Source organism: Theropithecus gelada, chromosome 7a, assembly GCF_003255815.1.
Source record: "Theropithecus gelada isolate Dixy chromosome 7a, Tgel_1.0, whole genome shotgun sequence".
NCBI lineage: Eukaryota > Metazoa > Chordata > Mammalia > Primates > Cercopithecidae > Theropithecus > Theropithecus gelada.
The window spans coordinates 42,885,456-42,904,670 of record NC_037674.1 but is presented as its reverse complement, the minus strand read 5'-3'; the positions used below and the strand labels follow the sequence as shown (position 1 = coordinate 42,904,670).

Here is a 19,215-nt window from a genome sequence, read left to right as displayed (position 1 = left end):
TAACACACTCTGGACAAAATGTAAAAAATAAACAAACAACAACAAAAAAAACCCCACAAAACTCCAACTATTTGAAGGCACTGAGAATGAAAGCAGGCAGAAACTAGGGGGTGGCTGATCTTGAAAGAAGGGAACTGCAACAGTTGAGATGTATGTGTGTGTAATTTCTGGCCTGGAAGTACTTCTCAGACTATGAAAGGCAGAGTGGCTATAACTCAAGAAGAAAAACACAGTCTTACTGGCTTGAAAGTCAGAGGATGGAGTTTAGTGCTGTCATAAAAGCTGAAAATAGGGGGAAATAATAGAAATGAGGAAATTGCAAGAAGGAGAGGAGACTCCAAAAATTGCAAATAAATGACATATAAATCCTTGGCTGACCTCTGAGCTCCAGGTATCTGAAAGAGGTTTTTAAGGAGCCCAGCCAGGATGGAACCGTTAAAGATTTGTAAAAACTGAGCAGAGATTTCAGTTGCTACCAACCACAGCAAGGATAGAGTCTGGAGTTTGAATCTAGCCAAATTAACTGCCTACTTGAATAAATATCAGCACTTTAGAAAGCAAGATAACAATTCCAAGTCTCTACAACATAACATTTATAATGTTCATAACAATACAAATTTTTGTATATACAAAGAAATAGGAAAAGGTAGTCCATAGTCAAAAGAAAAAATAGGCAATAAAAACAGATCCTAAGATGACTCTGATATTAGAATGAGCAGATAAAGACTCTAGAGCTGCTGTTATACATATTTTAAGGACCTTAAAAAATTGTAATAATACTAAATGAACACATGGAAAATCTTGGCAGAGAAATTAAATGTATATAAAAGAGGACTAAATGGAAATTCTAAAACTGAAAGTAAAATATTTGAAATAAAAAATTAATCAAATAGGTTTGACAGCAAATTAGAGTGGGCAGAAAAAGGGGTAGGGAACTTGAAGAGCAATCAACAGCAATTACCTAATTTGAATAACAAGAAAAAAAATTTTACATAATGGTTCTTCAGTGACCTGTAGGACAATATCATGTGGTATAATCTGCATGTAATTGAAGCCCCAGAAGAAGAGGAGGAAGAGAATTATAGAGAAAAATATTTAAAGAAACAATGGCCAGAATGTTCCCTAATTTGTTAAAAAAAAATAAGCTTAGAGATCCTAGAAACTCATACAATGAACCCCAAGAAGAATAAACACAAAGAAAACTACATTCGAGCATATGATAATCAAACCCCTGGAAGCCAAAGGCAAGAAAATCTTGAAAGCAGTCAGAAAAGAAAAAAAGATCCATTATACACATAGGGATCAATTATTTGACTAATGGTTGACTTCTCATCAGAAACAATGGAACTTTAAAGCACTGAATAGGGAAAAAATAAAAAACATGGCCACCCCAAATTCTACACCCAGTGAAAAATCTTTCAAAATAAAGGTAATCTAAATACTTTTTTTGACTTTTTTTTTTTAGACAGAGTCTCGCTGTTGTTGCCCAAGATGGAGTGCAATGGAGCTATCTTTGCTCACTGCAACCTCTGCTTCCTGGGTTCATGCAATTCTCCTGTCTCAGCGTCCTGAGTAGCTGAGATTACAGGCATGTGCCACCACACTTGGCTAATTTTTATATTTTCAGTAGAGGCGGGGGTTCATCATGTTGGCCAGGTTGGTCTCGAACTCTGGACCTCAAGTGATCGCCCGCCTTGGCCTCCCAAAGTGGTGGGATTATAAGTGTGAGCCACCGTGCTCGGCCAGTCTAAAGACTTTTTTTTTTTGGACAAAAGACAAGCAAGTGTTACCAGCAGGCATTAGCTTTCTTTTAAGAAATGTTTGCAGCTGGGCGTGGTGGCTCACGCCTGTGATCCCAGCACTTTGGGAGGTTGGGGTGGGCAAATGACAAGGTGAGGAGTTCAAGACCAGCTTGGCCACCATGGTGAAACTCCATCTCTACTAAAATTACAAAAATTAGCTGGGCCTGGTGGTGGGCGCATGTAATCCCAGCTGCTTGAGAGGCTGAGACAGGAGAATCGCTTGAGCCCAGGAAGTGGAAGTTGCAGTGAGCTGAGATCATGCCATCGCACTCCAGCCTGGGTAACAGAGCAAGACTCCATCTCAAAAAAAAAAAAAAAAGAGAGAAATGCTTAAAAACATTCTTCAAGCTGACAGAAAATGACTTCAGATGACAACTCAGATATATATGGCAAATATAAAAGATTATATCTTTTTCTTCTCATGATTTCTCTCAAAGACAATTGGCTATTTAAAACAAAAATTATTATACAGTGTGCATTTTATAATATACGTAAAGTAGATGACAACGATAGCACAAAAATTGGGAGGTCAATAGTTGCAAATTCCTTACATCTTATGTGAACTGGTGCAATATTAACTCCAAAGAAACTCTAGTAAGTTAAGGATGAATATTGTAATTCTTAGAGCAACCAATAAAAATAATGTAAAGAGGTATAGGTTAAAAGTCATAAAAGATTTAAAATGGAATATTAAAAATTATTTAAAAATATGTAACTCTAAGTCAGTCAGAAATCAAAGAATAAGGAACAAAAAATGGATGGGATAAATAGAAAACAAATAGAAAGATGGTTGTGATAGCCGCAGGAGACAGATAAATGCTTAGGCAGATGGGGTAGGTCCCCAGTGAAACCCGACCTTCAGGCTGAGACAATTTAAAGCCTAGCTACAAGTCTCAGGTAAATCCTTGGACCAGATCGAGAACCTTTCTTCCCATTTGGTGTGCTTTCCACTGATTGATCCCCACCCTTCACCTATTTTACATATACCTAGCCTTTTCTAATTGTGTTTTTACATTGTCATGCCCACCTTTGAGTGGTATTTTCCCTTTAACCTTTTTTGCATACTCACAAACCAATCGGCACACACTCCCCATTCTGAGTCCATAAAAAACCCTAGACCCAGCCAGATTGGAAGAGAAACCAACTGCGAGGGTGGGGAACCACCCCCCACATTCCCTGTCCACTGAGAGCTGTTCTGTTGCTCAATAAGATGTTTTTCTGTCCTCCTCAACCTTCAAATTGTTACCATAACCTCATTCTTCTTAGATGTGGGACAAGAGCTTGGGAACCACCTAACGCAGGCAAAGGGCTGTACATAAGTAACCTAGGCAGGCTGAGCGGACAGGGCACCTCCAGCGTCAGGGCCCAGGGCTGAGCAAGGCCCAGGGAGGATGTCGCCAGTTGTGGAGGTCCCCAGTCAGCAAAGCAGACAAGGAAAGTCCTGTGTCAGTTGTTCTAAATCAAACCATGTCTAAATTTCATTAAATGGAAATGAACTAAACATTCTAAAAAGCAGAGATTATCAGACTGAACTTAAAAAACAGGACATGATAAATGCTACTCTAAGAAATGCATTTTAATTTTAAAGACACAGGTTGAAAGTAACAACAAAAAAGACTGATATACCATGCAAACAGTAAGCAAAAGAGAGATGAAGTAATTATATTAATATCAAAGTAGACTTCAAGACAAAGAGAATTATGAGAGAGGAAAAGAGATTTTTCTTAAACAGATGAAACAGATGAAAGAGTCTTAAACAGATGTAAGTTTCTTATAACCAAGAAAATACAACAATAATAAATGTGAATGTCTCTAATAATATTAACACAAAATATGTAAAACAAAAATAATCAAAACTAAAGGAAAAAATAGACAAATCTTCAATTAGAGGTGATGATTTTAAAAGCCTCTTCTCAGTAATTGGTAGAACAATTAATTTTTTAAAAATCAGTAAGTATATAGATGTGCTGAAAATCATCATCAGCTACCTGGACCTAACATTTATAGAACACTACAGACCAACAACTGTAGGATATACATTCTTTTCAAATGCACATGTAACATTCACCAACATAAACGATATCCTAGGCCATAAAATAAGTTTCAATCAATTTCAAAAGATTGAAATTATACAGAGTATATTATATAGTACAGATATGAATATGGACAGGGAACTAAATGAAAAGTTTCGAAGTGTGAGTGGAAACAAAGCTGGGATTGGTTGATTCAATAACCTGGAGAAAACAGTGTTGCCATTTGGCTTCTGATAAAAGCCAAGGTACCCTGCTGCCAAAGCTCAGGATAGGCAGGGCCTAAGGAAAAAGAGAGAACACAGAAAAAAAGAAAGAGAAGAGAGGGAGAGAGAGGAAGGAAGGGAGGGAGGGAGGGAGAGAGAGAGAGAGAGAGAAAGAGAGACAGAGAGAAAGAAAGAAAGAGAGAGAAAGAGAAAGAAAGAAAGAAAGAAAAAGAAAGAAAAAGAAAGAGAGAAGGAAGGAAGGAAAGAGAAAGAAAGAAAGAAAGAAAGAAAGAAAGAAAGAAAGAAAGAAAGAAAGAAAGAAAGAAAGAAAGAAAGAAAGAAAGAAAGAAAGAAAGAAAGAAAGAAAAAGAGAAAGAAAGAAAAGGCACACATAGGATCACAATTTGCAGAGCTGGAAGGGGTTTTAGGCTGATAAAAGGGTAGTTAGCAGCAGAAGTGACAAGGGGGATTGTGAACACAGACTTAAAGAACGTGGTGAATAGAAATGACTGTGGGGGAAACTGCAGCAGAAATACTATTTTGAACACACAGCAGCTATCTGAAGTGAGGGCATCTGCATGCCTCACAGACCCCATACAGCGCATTACATAAAGTAGAGTTATTATGATGTCCCAATCCCCCACAAAAAACAGTTAACTTATGGTAAAATGTGACTAACGAAGCAAAGTATGTAATGTAGTCCAGAAATTTTTCCATTAAAATTGTTATGAAATCCAGCACTTAAGCAAAATTTCCCAAAGTGTGCTCCTCAGAATATAGTTCTGTGAGCTATTCTGCAGAAAGGGACTCTGAGGAAGTTTGGGAAACATTGCTAACTGCATTTCCTCTTCTTAAAGAATCACTTGGACTCGGGAAGGGGAACATCACACACCGGGGCCTATCATGGGGAGGGGAGAGCGGGGAGGGAGTGCACTGGGAGTTATACCTGATGTAAATGACAAGTTGATGGGTGCTGATGAACTGATGGGTGCAGCACACCAACATGGCACAAGTATACATATGTAACAAACCTGCACGTTATGCACATGTACCCTAGAACTTAAAGTATAATTTAAAAAAAAAAAAAAGATTCATAAAGGCACACCAGCGTGTTAGTGACTCCAGGTGGCTTAATGGCATAAAAACCAGTCTGACTCTCTTTAACCTCATGTTTCCCAATTTTATGGGACCACAATACTCTTTTTGCGTGGAATACCTATTAACATTCCAAAGAACCAGCATTCTTTGGGATACATTTTAGGGAAAAAAATGATTCAAGGATTGACACATAGCTAACAATGATATTGCTATAATTTGTTAATAGGAGCCCATTCTGTAAAGCTATTAATAAAAGACAAGTGATAATTCGATTTTACATAAAACTTTTCTTCAAAGGAGCTTGAGACACACTGGACCCAGAATTTTCTGAGGAATTCAGGTTGACAAAAATGTAATGATTCCTTGTTGCTATTTTTTCTCACTATATTTAATAACATTTATTTGTGGTATTCCAACAGAAATTGTAATCTGGAAAAGTAATTACTAGAGAACAAAGTACTGTCCATTTCACTTACATGACTATTACATTTCATAAGAAAAAATGTGTATAGTTGATACCACATGAGAAGAAATGAGTGTAAATGGTAGTCGTTTCACTTAAGATCTAAGAAAGACTTTGGGAATGAATTTATCATTTATTATAATAATTTTTGCTATTTCCTTTTATTCCTTATTACAGAGCAGTGTGCCACTCTCTAGGCATTTTCGTTTAAATACTGGCTGGGGTCATAAGTGAAATAAAGTTTGGTCCTCATTTACCTCATCCCAGCAGTTGGGTTGGCACGCAGCTGCAGAACTGCTGGGGCTCTTTTTATTTAATTTGGCATCCCTTCCTGAGCAGTACTGAGACTTTTACTTCAATGACTCCACTGGGCTTTGCCATAATTTCTATGCTGTATCAGTAAAGTCTGTGGAAGAGATGCCTAAGCAAACCTGAAAGGAGGCTAGGAGCGCTTACAGTTCAGGTATTTTTGCCGAAGTCAATGAAGGGATTAATCTCAGATACAGTCCATTTAAAAAAAAATTAACTCGTTTAGTAATGAAGCGAATGTTTAAGGAATATTCATTCGATCATTTTAATATTATATGTATATGTCTGTGTGTAAGAGTTTGTCCTTTTCACAATTTCTCTTCGAATAATTTTTCTAGATTCTGAATCAGATTGTCAAAAGAAAATATATCTTCAAATTCTGAGAGCGCCATATGTTAATTATATGACTGGAAAATTGGGAGTAACAATGTCTTTAATACACTCTGAGTAGTAAAAGTAGTAACAAGTAAAAGTGATGAGGACAAGTTGCATATTTTGTTGCATACATAGAAAGCACTCAACAAATGCTCTGTTGAATGCATAAATTGAAAAAACAATACCCTCTGTGAATTTTATTTCCACAATCAGTACAGAAAACAGTTTCACCTGGTCTGCTTTTCTGTCCCACATGTCACGTGTCAGTGGTCACAAATGGGGAAGGAAGGAAACCAAAGGAAACAGACTTCGATCAGAATTATGGATGGTCAGAACTAGAACAGATCTTAGAGATGATTGGATCCAATACCTCAAAGTGACAAACACACTAAAGCCCATGAAATATAAGTGATTTGCCCCAAGAATATGACCTAGGAATTAGTGTGAGGTCTACGATTGGAGCCTAATAGAAACATGGACTTTTCTTGTAATGAGGATTGTCAATATTATATGAGGTTATGATGCTGAAAAAAAATCTTCCTTTGACAAACTTGAAAAATAGTTCTTTTTAATGGTTTTCTACCCTCCCTCCCTCTCTCTCTCTCTTTCTTTCTTTTGAGAGAGTCCCGCTCTGTTACCAGGTTGGAGTGCAGTGGCACAACCTCAGCTCACTGCAACCTCTGCCTCCTGGGTTCACGCCATTCTCCTGCCTCAGCCTCCCTAGTAGCTGGGACTACAGGTGCCCGCCACCACGCCTGGCTAATTTCTTGTATTTTTAGTAAAGATGGGGTTTCACCATGTTAGCCAGGTTGGTCTCAATCTCCTGACCTCATGATCCGCCCGCCTTGGACTCCCAAAGTGCTGGGATTACAGGCGTGAGTCACCGCACCCGGCCCTAATTTCTTTATTTCTTCTTTTTAAAACATCTTACTTTAGTTTAATCCATCTGGAGTTTTCTTTGTATAGAATGCAAGGTTAGGATTTAATCTAATTTTTTTTTCCCAAATCATTAGCTAAGTGACTTGGCACCATTCATCTAACAAGTCCTCCCTTTCCCATTGACTTACAGTGTCACCTTTATTACATTCCAAGTTATTGTTTACACTAAGGTCAATATCTATGCTGAGTTTTTTATTCCATTGATCTATCAATTTTTCTACCCGTAGAAATAATTATTGTAATTTTATTATATGCTTTAGTAAGTGGTATGAAAAGTTCACCTTCATTAATCTTCTTTAGGGAAAAAAGAAACGAGGCCTTTTGCCTATTCTTCAAGATGATGAACACTAGCAAGTTGAAAAAATTAATATTCCATGCAAACCAAATAAAACCCATATGAATTTTGATTGGAATTACATTGGACATAAAGATTAATGTGGGAAGAACTGGCATGCTTACAAACATTTTCCTTCTCAGGAATATGATATATCTTTCCATTTATTCAAGTGTTCTTTGATGTTGTTCATTAAAGTTTTGGAGTTTTCTTCACATAGGTTCCCCACTTTTTATGTGAAGATTATTACTAGGTACATGTGTTCCTCATTAGAGAGGGAACTGTGGAGAGGGAGAAGAGAAAAAAAGAGAAAGAGAGAAACAAAAAGAAGAGAAGGGAGAAGGAAGGAAAGAAGCAAGGAAGGAAAGGAGGGCAGGAAGGAGGGAGGTAGATCATACATCCAAACATGGAAAACAAATCCATTTAAATGTTCATAATAATTATCTCTAGGTGGAGGGATTGAGGTTATGTAATTTTTTTATCTTTCAACCCTTGTATTTTCCAAGTTTTCTTCAATGAGAATGTGAAAAAAGTGTTATAATCAGAAAATTGGGCACGGGGGTGAACAAAGCTTCATGTTTGCTTCCTAAAGTCAGCTGCTATGTTGCCTACCTGGGCCTTGGGCTCACTGCCAAAACATAAGCCCTAGGATTGTGCTACAATCACCTAAGGGAAGTTGTGTGTAGGGCTTGGGGGTAGGAAGAAGGAGATGGAGAGATGAGAGAAACACGGCTGAAAACCATGCCCATAAGACTAGACAGACCCTCCCTGCCCTGTCACTTCTCTCTAGAATCTTTCCTCTTCAAACATTCAATTACATTTTATTGAATTAAATTAATCATTTATTGAGTACCTTCTATGCATAATGCATTTTGTAAAGTACCCTGGAAGATATGAAAGTGAAAAAAATATGGTTCCAGGAGATCTAACAAGAGGAAAAGATACAAACTCCCCTTTCAATTCAACGTATACCACGTGAATGCTTTAAAAGGATGCTATGATGGCCTAGGCAAGGGAAAATTCCTTCTCCCTTAAAAGATCTGGATAGACATCATTATAGGAAAAAAGAGGGCTGGCCAGGTGTGGTAGTCACACTTGTAATCCCAGCACTTTGGGAGGCTGAGGCGCACAGATCATTTGAGGTCAGGAGTTCGAGACCAACCTAGCCAACATAGTGAAACTAAAAAATACAGAAATTAGCCAGGCATGGTAGTGTGCACCTGTAATCCCAGCTACTCAGGAGGCTAAGGCAGGAGAATCACTTGAATCCAGGAGGTGGAGGTTGCACTGAGCCGAGATCGTGCCACTGCACTCCAGCCTGGCCAACAGAGTGAGACTCTGTCTCAAAAAAAGAAAAAGAAAAAAGAAAAAGAAAAACTTAACACAGTTCTCACTTGATTATACGGGTCTTTAACAAGGTATTACTCAAAGTCACATACAAATAAATGCAAATTTATATTGCATTCTGACCAAGTTGGACATTATGTCTGAGTTAGAGATATGAATGTAGTTGGGGAAGTTTTCATCTTAAAAGTACTAGCTCATCTTCTTGTTCTAGTCTTTGAGTTAATACAGCCTTTATTAAATACTCTGATCTTTTACTTCTGTCTCAGACTGGGGCAGAGAAATTTCTTCATCAAATTCCTTGGTCATTAAGAAAGCAATCTTTGACTGGGCTGGGCCCAGATATGTCCCTCAAATGCAGGTCAAAATCACCACCCTCAAAGCTACCTGGAAGGTAGTATAGAATAAGGATAAAGAATGCTAGGTTGAAAGCCAACTGGTTGAGTTTGAATTAACATCCTTCGACTTTTAGCTTGTGTGAGTTTGGGTGAATTTTATTAACTGGTTTTTGCCTCAGTTTCCCCAAATGTAAAATGAAAGTAGGAATAGTACTTGCCTCTTAGGGTTACTGTGAGGATTATGTGAGATAATCCATGTAAAGTGTACTTAACAGCATGCACAATTCAGACAAGCCCTCAGAAATGTTAGCTATTGCTTAACACTTACGCAGTATTTATCCTGAGTATGTAGTACCTTCCAGGTTAACATGCAGCCAAGAGCAGAAGCACAGTTAGGTGTCCTGCAAGTGTTCAAATTAGAAAGTAGAAGTTGCTGAGAGATTTACCTTCCCTTCTGTTAAAGTCCAGGTTCTACACTTTAAGCTATGGGTAAATGGAATACTAAACCCAAGATGGTAGCAAGTTAGTGATAGGTAATTTCCCTGGGATTTAAATGTTTAGATTAAATGCTAATTCCATAAATTAGATGACATGATAATTCCATAAGATGATTACAGTTTGAAAATCCTTTTCTGAAAAAGTAAAACCTCCTGCTCAAAATTATGGTTATGTTAAACTAACCCAGTATTAGGTATGGAGCATACTTTTAAATGAGTGGAGAAGACAATGCCACTGCTCTCTTGGGTTGCTCTTTTCACTATACAACTCCTCCCGATAACCTTCCATAAGGGTCAGCCCCATCTTAAGTGAGAAATGGAAAAGGGCATTTTGGAACTCAGAAAATTGAGTTTTCTTAGGAACAATCTTAAAGTGGTTAGGTCCCCAGGCAAGCTCATATAATGTATTAGTATATCTGAGCTTAACCATTAGACATATCTGGGCCTCTCACCAGCTACACAAGGAAAAAGGAGAATTATTTTTCTCTAAAAGTAGCTCCTAGTGGCTTTGGGAGCTAAGGCAAGCAGCATTTCTCACCAAGAAATCGCCCAAGAATACTTCCCCTATGGGTTGGTTTCCTCTTGTGTCTTATTTTTCTTTCTCCTCCTGATACATTCTGTTTGTTTCAGCCAGGGTTTCTCTCATCCTCTGGATAGTGTAATTACTCAGATAGGACGTATAAACTAGTGACAAGAAGATGTGTCACCCCTTACCCCAACTCGGGAGTGTTCAACTAAAAAAACGGATACATGATCAATGTGGTCAGATCCATGTAGAAGCTGACTTAAAAGATTCCAAAAGGGAATGTAGTCTAATTGGTGTTATCAAAGACATAAGACATCAGCTGAAGGTGAGTGGTATTTCATAGCAGGAAATTAGTAAAAAGGAAGGCAAAGATTAAGAACACAGGCTGTAATATCAGATAGAGCCTGATTCTGAGTTCTATCACTTACTAATTGAATGACTGGAGAAAGTAACTTAATTTCTCTATACTGAAGTTTCTTTACCAGTAAGATGGAGATAGTATCACTCATTCCATGGGGATTGTGATATAACATAATGCACATAGTCAACCCCAAGCAGATAGTAGCTATTAATGTTTACTATAAAAAGTTGAATTGGAGAGGCAGAATTTCTCAGTATCCATAAAGCACTCACTTTACAGGAATGTATTCATATCCTTCTGGCAAGTGTAGCTTCACAGATGGGTGTGTCTGACTATAAAAGTGTGATGCTGCTGCTCACCATGAAGATTGTCCAACTAATTACCTTAGTCGGTTTCCCTGTTCACTAAGCAGCCTTCTAACTGGATTCTGTGTAGCTTTCTAATAAGGAGAAAATATGTGCATCAGATCAGGCTGATTTGAACATTCAGGTCTGTTTGACCATGATAGCTCTCCTTAGAATACATAAAGTGGCATTTCAGTTTGTACATCAGTCTCTTGTGAGTTCAGCTGTACCCAAGAGATTGACTGACTCTGGCAAAATCAAATCTCTAATCCTATGAAGTCAAGGGTTACATCTTGGGCTTCGCTAAGGTATTAGCACTCTAATGGGCTCTAAGTTGCCAGTCAGCTGCCTACAAAACATCAATACTATCACACCTAAAACCATACCTCTTCCTGTTTCTTAAATTGTTGACTTGCAAGACAGGAATAGCCTAAAGAATATTTTCTTTGAACTACACAGGGTTTAAAAAAATTATCTGATCACACATTTAAAAATTAGATTTCACAAAAAAATATAAGCATGACTTTCCAGCTTCTTTTGGAAACCCAGTCACAAAAGGCTAGAGCTAAGGTGGCTGCCTCCTGGAGGGAAAGCCTGTCTCCTCAGTTCAGTACTCCAGTAACGTGGACCTAGCCTTTACACTCAGTCATTTCAGTAACGTATTATCTGCCGGACCCAATACAACTATGCTGTGACTCCTACTTTAAAAAAGAACAATTTGGACATTTTCTAAGGGATTTTACTGCTTATATAAAAGAAAAAAGTGTCAGGAAGTAAAAAAAAAAGCCTGTTCCATGAATACCACTTTTCCTTTTCTTTTTTTTTTTTTTTTTCATTTAGCACAAAGAGATGATAAGTTTGGAGAGACACCCATATTTCAGAAAACATTTGGATTAAGATAGTCTCTTGGGCATTTCTGTGCATTATTAGATTGGGACCACAAGGGAGTTGGGGAGAGGGTGAGAGTGGGAGAGGAGGCTCATAATGTCCAGTGCTGAGGCTGAGATATGGCAATAGGAGAGTTGGGTGGGAGATGGGGGTCAGAAAGTGTGAGGAATCAACCATTCCTACTCTCTATCCTTTTGTCTTGCCACCACTTCTCTTGCCCGAACAAGTCCTACTTTTAGCTAATGTTGGAGAGGGGGTGAGAAGTAGGGATTAGAGATGAAGTTACAGGCAGAATCATTAGTAGTAGTGGGGCATACAGCATTAGGACAGAAAGTAAGAGGGACTGAGAGGAAATCCCAGCCATCCAGTTAGATTGGCCAGTTCTGAGTGGCCATTTATATGAAAGGGACAGAGAGTTGTATGTAAATGGTCAGGGGAAGGTGCAGCCTGTAGAACTCCAATGAGGCAGTTTTATGATTATCTAACAAGTTCAGGAGATAAGGTTATTCAACAAAGTACTATTGCTTTATAGCCAAAGGAAGAGAAAATAAAGTTTAATAACTAATGAAGACATCAAGGAATAGAGATCATTCAAAAGAATTCTAAAGTTGCCCTTCAGTTAAAGAAGCTGGAGAAGTGATCTAACTTCAGAAGCTGTCTGCCTTAAGCCCTGCCTTTTATGATCCTGACTGAAAATCACACAACTGGGTTTCAGGGGCCCATTCAAGGCCATCCATCAACTGGCCTCCACAGCCAACAACATCTTTTGGTTTCTACAACTTCATTAGGCAAAGTTCTAAGCCATCCTCCATTACTCTCACTATTCTCTACCTCGGCCTGTGCTTGTATTGCTTCTGGTACTTAAAATGTACACCACCTCTCCTTTAGTCTTGCCCATCAGTTCCTCTAAGGCCTATCTTAAGGCTTGCCTCCATCCAATTACATTGATCCTTGAGAGACTGGTGGTTCCACAAGGAACCAAATGAGCATTAATCTGGGAGTCACATAACCAGGACTGTGGCCCTGATGATGATTCTGAAGTAGCCAATTTATCTTTTCAGTATGTAGATGAAGAATTTGTCTTTAGAGACTAAGTGGTATACCTATGTTAACTTGGTTCACAGCACCAGAATTGAGAGCAGGATTGAAAACCCAAGTCCTCTGATTCTCCATCTATGGCTCTTTCTACTAAAGCATGCATGGTTGTTTTCAGACCATGACGCCTTAGTTGCCAACCATAAACTGATTTATTATTCAAGCTGTTGTGGAAGATAGAGATGGAAGTAAAAAGATTATATAATCTTTTTATATAAATAATCAATTACATAAATCTGGTATTTTCAGGTCATATTGCCCAAACTTTATAGCCTAATGAGAGGAATCTCTTCTAAATAAGTATCTTCTGGGTTTACTTTACACATTCTGTAGTGTAATTCAGAGGCTAGGCTTTTAAAGAAAGTGTAGGGTGAATCAATCTAGTCTATGGGCACTTACTTCTATTCTACCAAGGAGGTTCTAAAAGGCTAGGAATGTATACTTGAATTCAAGTACAGTTTAAGGTACAATGGGTTAGAATACTGGAGAACACAGCAATAGTATTTATTCATCTCAAGAACCTCTCAGTAGATAATTAACCTGGACCATGATAAAAAACAATCCTATTAGTCCCATTTTTCTTGTGGCTAATGCTATAACACTACTTGCTGTAGTATTTTTCCTTTGCTTCATTTTAAACAGAACGCTTACTATATTACTGCAAGCATTACCACTTTTGTAGCTGCTCCATTTTCCTCCTTGCAATAGAAAAGCAACAGTAATTAGGCAAAAGCATAAATTTTATATTTTTACTCAAGAAGGTGTAATTCTTATAAAAATCTGGGCTGGTATTGTAGACATTATCCACTTTTTCGTAGTTTTTCCGCACTACCAACTAAGAGATGTGGATATTTCAGCCATAAAGGATACAGGGGTTTTAGGATATGTCTCTGTTCTGATGCATACTTTGTCCCACACTGGATTTTTGTGTGAAAGAAAAGATGTATCACAGTTCTAACTTTTGGGACATCATGAACCCCTTTGTCAGTCTGGTGAAGCCTACGGACCCCTTCTCAGAATAATCTTTTATAAATGGATTAAATAAAATACATGGGAACCTATTATACTGAAATGCAGTTCTACCCATGGACCCCTGTACCCTAAACCTATCATAGGTGTGACACAGGTCCCTCTGTCTACCTAATTTTTGGCTTTTCAAAGTGGAATTAATTTTGAGGTTAGAAACACTATCTCTCAGTATGTAGTCAAACAAATACCCCAGTCCAAGGCCCAAGTCATAAAGTGAAAAGGCACAAAGTAAAAAGTATATCATAAGGGAGCAGGCCTAGTCCTGTTAGCAGGTGGCTGCCGACCTGAAATGATTTCAGAGCAGTGCAAAGGCTCTCTTCCTGGATTCCCCCAAATCCCTCTTCTCTCTGTCCACTCATGCTTGAAATCCCTTAATAGAGCCTAACTCCTTTGTTTTAATTAAGTAGCGGATTTGCTCTTGTTAAAAAATAAATACCCATAGGAGAGGTAATACTTGATGCCAAAGATTTGCAAATTTATTTTCAGCAGTAGAACAAGTTTTTCAAATGCAACCTTAAATAGAATGCTGATATATAAGTAAAGGCAAATTTTATAAGAATTTAGTATAATTGTGTATGTCAAAACAAATATAAATAATATAATTGCATATAGTATTATGTACTTATATGTATATAATTATTACTTAAATATAGTATGTGCTTACATTATATATTTATTATATAAATCTTTATATTATATATTTATTATATATGTATTTATATTGTATATTTCTGGTTATAGCAATATAAACCAATCCTGGAAACAATGAGGCTGTTTTGATGAAGACAAATTATGAAATCAAGAGTTATAAATAACTACAGTCTTACATCTGTCACAGAATGCAATGTATTTATATATTTTATTTTGCCTGCACAAGATGTGGAAAATCCAGATGTGAATAAGCAATTTCAAAAAGCTAACAATTTGTTATGGCAGTTATAATCTCAGAATTTAGTTCAATTAAAATGATCCAGAAACTTTAAAATAGTAGAAATTTTTTGTTTCAAAACAGAGTCACTAACAATGTCTACCAATTGCTTACGTTCCTTGATAATTAAGGATTAGTTGTTAAGTAGTCAGTTGGGGGATATTTGACAAATAGATTCCATAATTAATTTGAATCCTGACTCTGCTTGCTTACTATACAACCTCAGGCAAGTAGCTTAATCTTAGTCTCAGTTTTCTTATCTATAAAATGGTTATAAAAATGGCACCTGCTTAGAGGTGTAAGGGTTAAATAAGATAGTATACATAAAACAATATGTTAAATAAGATAGTATACATGAAACAATGTGTCCGGCAAACTTAATAAATGCTACTATAATTAAAGGGCTAAATTACCAAAAATATTTTTCAAATGTGTCATGTAACATTTTAGGATGTTCTATCATATCCCATTTAAATTTCTTTTCAGGTATCTCACCACCCTTCTCTTTCAGACAGTCTCTGAGTTTCAAAGAAATCTAATTTTGTTTTGCATGTTGAGTCCAAATTTTGACATTATGCTTCATTGTTGACTTTTATCTACAGTTGTAAACAGAGTAACATTGCAACCTTGCACTGTCAAAGACTGTATAGCTCATTTCAAATCATGTAAGAACCAACCCAAACTTAAATCGAGCAGTGAAACAATCTGTGATGCTATATTATCATGATGTGGCTATATTACTGTAATTGTACAGTTGACTATTATGCTGTGCCAAAAGTATGCATCAGAGAACTTGCCTGGCTTTTAATTGATAGTAGCACACATGTGTTCTAATACTAGTACCAATTAATGTTTACTGAATGATTACCAGGAGTCAGGCACTGCTTTACGACCTTCACACATATTAGCTTATTTAATCTTTGCTTATTTATTTGTATGATTCTTATAGGAGTGTATATGAGCAGATCTGAATTTCAAAATATGACTAGTACAAAGTTACACCCTATCTAATAAAAAACACCTTTATGGGAAATTCAAATGTACACACACACACTCAGAGTAAGCCTGAAAGTACAAATTAACCCACGGACGATCAAATGATCGAATGCATTAAAATTTGGCATCAATTGAAATATGTAGGTATTGTTCTTTATTATACTTAAAATGCTTGAATATTTATCATTAAAAATGAAATACAAATTAAATGCTGAGAACCCCTCTGAAACTCACTGGAGTTCTCTAACAATTTGAAAATGAACATTAAGTCCTATTACTCACTTACACTAGGATGTAAAAAGAGCCAAATCAGATTCTTTTCTAAAAGCATAAGTGTGAAGAAGGAAATGAGAGATTTTTAGTACTAATTCATTTTTAAGGAAGGTAAGAACCTTATTAGGTACCCATTATGTGCCAGCAATGTTAATATATTATCTGTATTCTCCATAGCACCCTTATTTAGTAGGCATCATTATCCTGACTTGACAAAACAGGGAACTCAGGATCTGAAATGTAATTTGCTTACCTAGGGTTCAGTAACTGCAAAACAGCAGATAGGACCCAAACTCTGATCCATCTCAGCTCCAAGCCCCTCCCAGCACACCAGATTGCCTCTCCATCTTGCTTCCCCCCATTCATAAAACAGAAAAATGAGAATGAGTGAGACAGACTAACCTGCTCTTGGAAACACTAGTTAGTTAGTGGCAAGGCTGCAACAAGAGTCCAGTAGTACTGGCATTTCACTAGGTAAATCTTATCAGATGGCCCATGGAGGGGGTATCCTGTGCAACTAGGCCTACTAGGAGCCAGCAAAATCATTACTTCACTTCAAAACTCAACATCAGTCTATATAGCTTCAGAGCAGAGACTGGACAGAGGAGGGGACAAATCAGTCCTGTCCTTAGTACCTATTATGTGTAAAATAGTGCTTGGTAAAGGGGAGGATTTGAAAAACAGACAAACAGAGCAGACAACAAGGTTCCTGTCCTCATATCTGTGTGGCAAAGAAAGCATAATCATGTAAAATATTAAACAGTATCCCTGGAGGAGACCTCAGCAATATTCTGGTTCCCTCCCTGGACCCCTACAATAATGTGTTTTAAATGACAGTATAAAACAATGGCACAATACAATATATGAGACTCACCAATAGTAATAACTAATATTTTTCAGAACACTTCTTTGTACCAGGACCTTTGTTAAGTGCTTTGAATTATCTCATTAAAAACTCAATACAATCCTATGAGATAGATACATTTATTATGGACATTTTACATGAGGAAAGGGAGACTGTTTCTGGGAAATCCCAGTCTAGTAAGGATTCACACCAGGCAGTCTGACCCAGAATCACTATTCTGAGAGCTAAAAAGTGGTTTCAGTTCAGCACGGGGTTGGTTTGGGAATGCATGCAAAATCTTGGCAGAGAAGCTCAAGAAACATACCACTGTAAAGAAATTAAAATAACTCGGCGGGGCGCGGTGGCTCAAGCCTGTAATCCCAGCACTTTGGGAGGCGGAGACGGGCGGATCACAAGGTCAGGAGATCGAGACCATCCTGGCTAATGCGGTGAAACCCCGTCTCTACTAAAAAAAAAATACAAAAAACTAGCTGGGCAGGGTGGCGGGCACCTGTAGTCCCAGCTACTCGGGAGGCTGAGGCAGGAGAATGGCGTGAACCCGGGAGGCGGAGCTTGCAGTGAGCTGAGATTGCGCCACTGCACTCCAGCCCGGGCGACAGAGTGAGACTCAGTCTCAAAAAAAAAATAAATAAATAAAAAAGAAATTAAAAGAACTCACTACTGTTAGATTTTTTTTCTGAATGTTATCTGACAAGGCTATAGCCTCTCATTGCCTCTCCCTGCCCCCAGAGCAATGGGCTTTAGTGAGACAGCCATCCACCAGCCAACATTCCATGGCTTTCCTCAGCTTTCCCGTCACTCCAAACCAATGCAGAATAGAAATTCTAAACAGCAACAACATACAAAGGCAACACACCACCACCTCCACCACCACCACCACCATCACTGCCATATTGGTGGAATACATTTTGTAGGCTGTGAATGAGGAAGGACATGAAAAGTCATTCCTTTGTTGAAAACTCTTTATCTAAGCAACCTGAAGAGAAGGCTCTCTTTAAATGATGGGAGTGGGATGCTGTGCATGCCACCACAGTCCTTGGGTAATGACTGTAGTCATAAATAGGATATGGCATTTCAGAATGTCTTTAAAGCTATTTCCTTTTGTTCAACTAATTTAATTTACCAAATGCTCCTGGGAAGAGGGAGGGGGGCCAAGATGCTGACTCCACATTTCCTGAAAAATCAACATTTTCTTTTTAAACTGTTCTCAAAGAAATTGCATCTGATTGTTGTCTGCTGGCTCCCTCAAACTCTACCTCTGTCAAAATTCTGCCCCAGCAGGTGTGAGAAAGAATAGATGCAGAACTTGAGTGAATACCCACATCTGTTTTTGGAAAAAGAGAACAGAAGCAGCACAGAAGGAAGTAAAAGAGATAATTGCTGGCTTGAACTACAATACATTTTACTTGTGGGCAGAGGGCCAGCTTACAGCAGGCGGAACATGCAGGCCCATCTTATTGGAATTCAGGGGTGGGCCTCCACTCTTGTCCGGAGACAGCTGTAAACCAGCAGCCCATAGCATCACAATCAGGCACTGAGTTTTGTCAAGGAATGCTGATACGTACAGAAGCAGCTTTGTCTGCCTCAACTGCACCCCTGCCTGGTGAAATGACAGTCAATCTCTGATTCCAGATGACAAGAACTGGATAAAAACTTAAAACAAATGGCGACCTTTCAAAAGATTAATTTGTTTACCAACAAAATGTTCCCTCTTTGTCATCTGAGATGGGGGTGACCTTCACTTTCCCATATCTAGCCTGAAAGGATGCTGACTATAGTCATCTGTTAAGTTAACTCCATCTCAGCAATTATTCCCTTTTTTTATTTTTAGTGACAAGAAGGGTTTATTAATTCACTCTGCTTCTTGTTATGGTTTATAAATGCAACAAGCTCATTCTGAATTACTGCAGTGTAACATCAATTTGTTTAAATCTAATTCTGCTACCGTTGCCAAATTATGTTGTGACTGTAATTGTGGCCATATGCATGGGCTTAAAACACAATCATGTTCTGAAATCGCCCTTCTTTCTCCACTCCCACCCCCTACCCCTACCCCTTACTTCTAGTGCTTCTTCTAATCATTTGACATTAACACAATTGCCTCACTTTCTATCACTTTATCATTTCAGAAATGAGTATGCTTTCAGTGAGAGAGAGATTACTATGTACACCCCA

The 19,215-nt window shown here is 37.9% G+C and overlaps 1 protein-coding gene across 7 annotated transcripts in view; it reads right to left on the bottom strand.

Moving 5' to 3' along the window:
* Window positions 1-19,215, bottom strand: part of IQCH (IQ motif containing H) — a 258,516-nt gene that overhangs the window by 183,154 nt on the left and 56,147 nt on the right. The window lies entirely within an intron of this gene.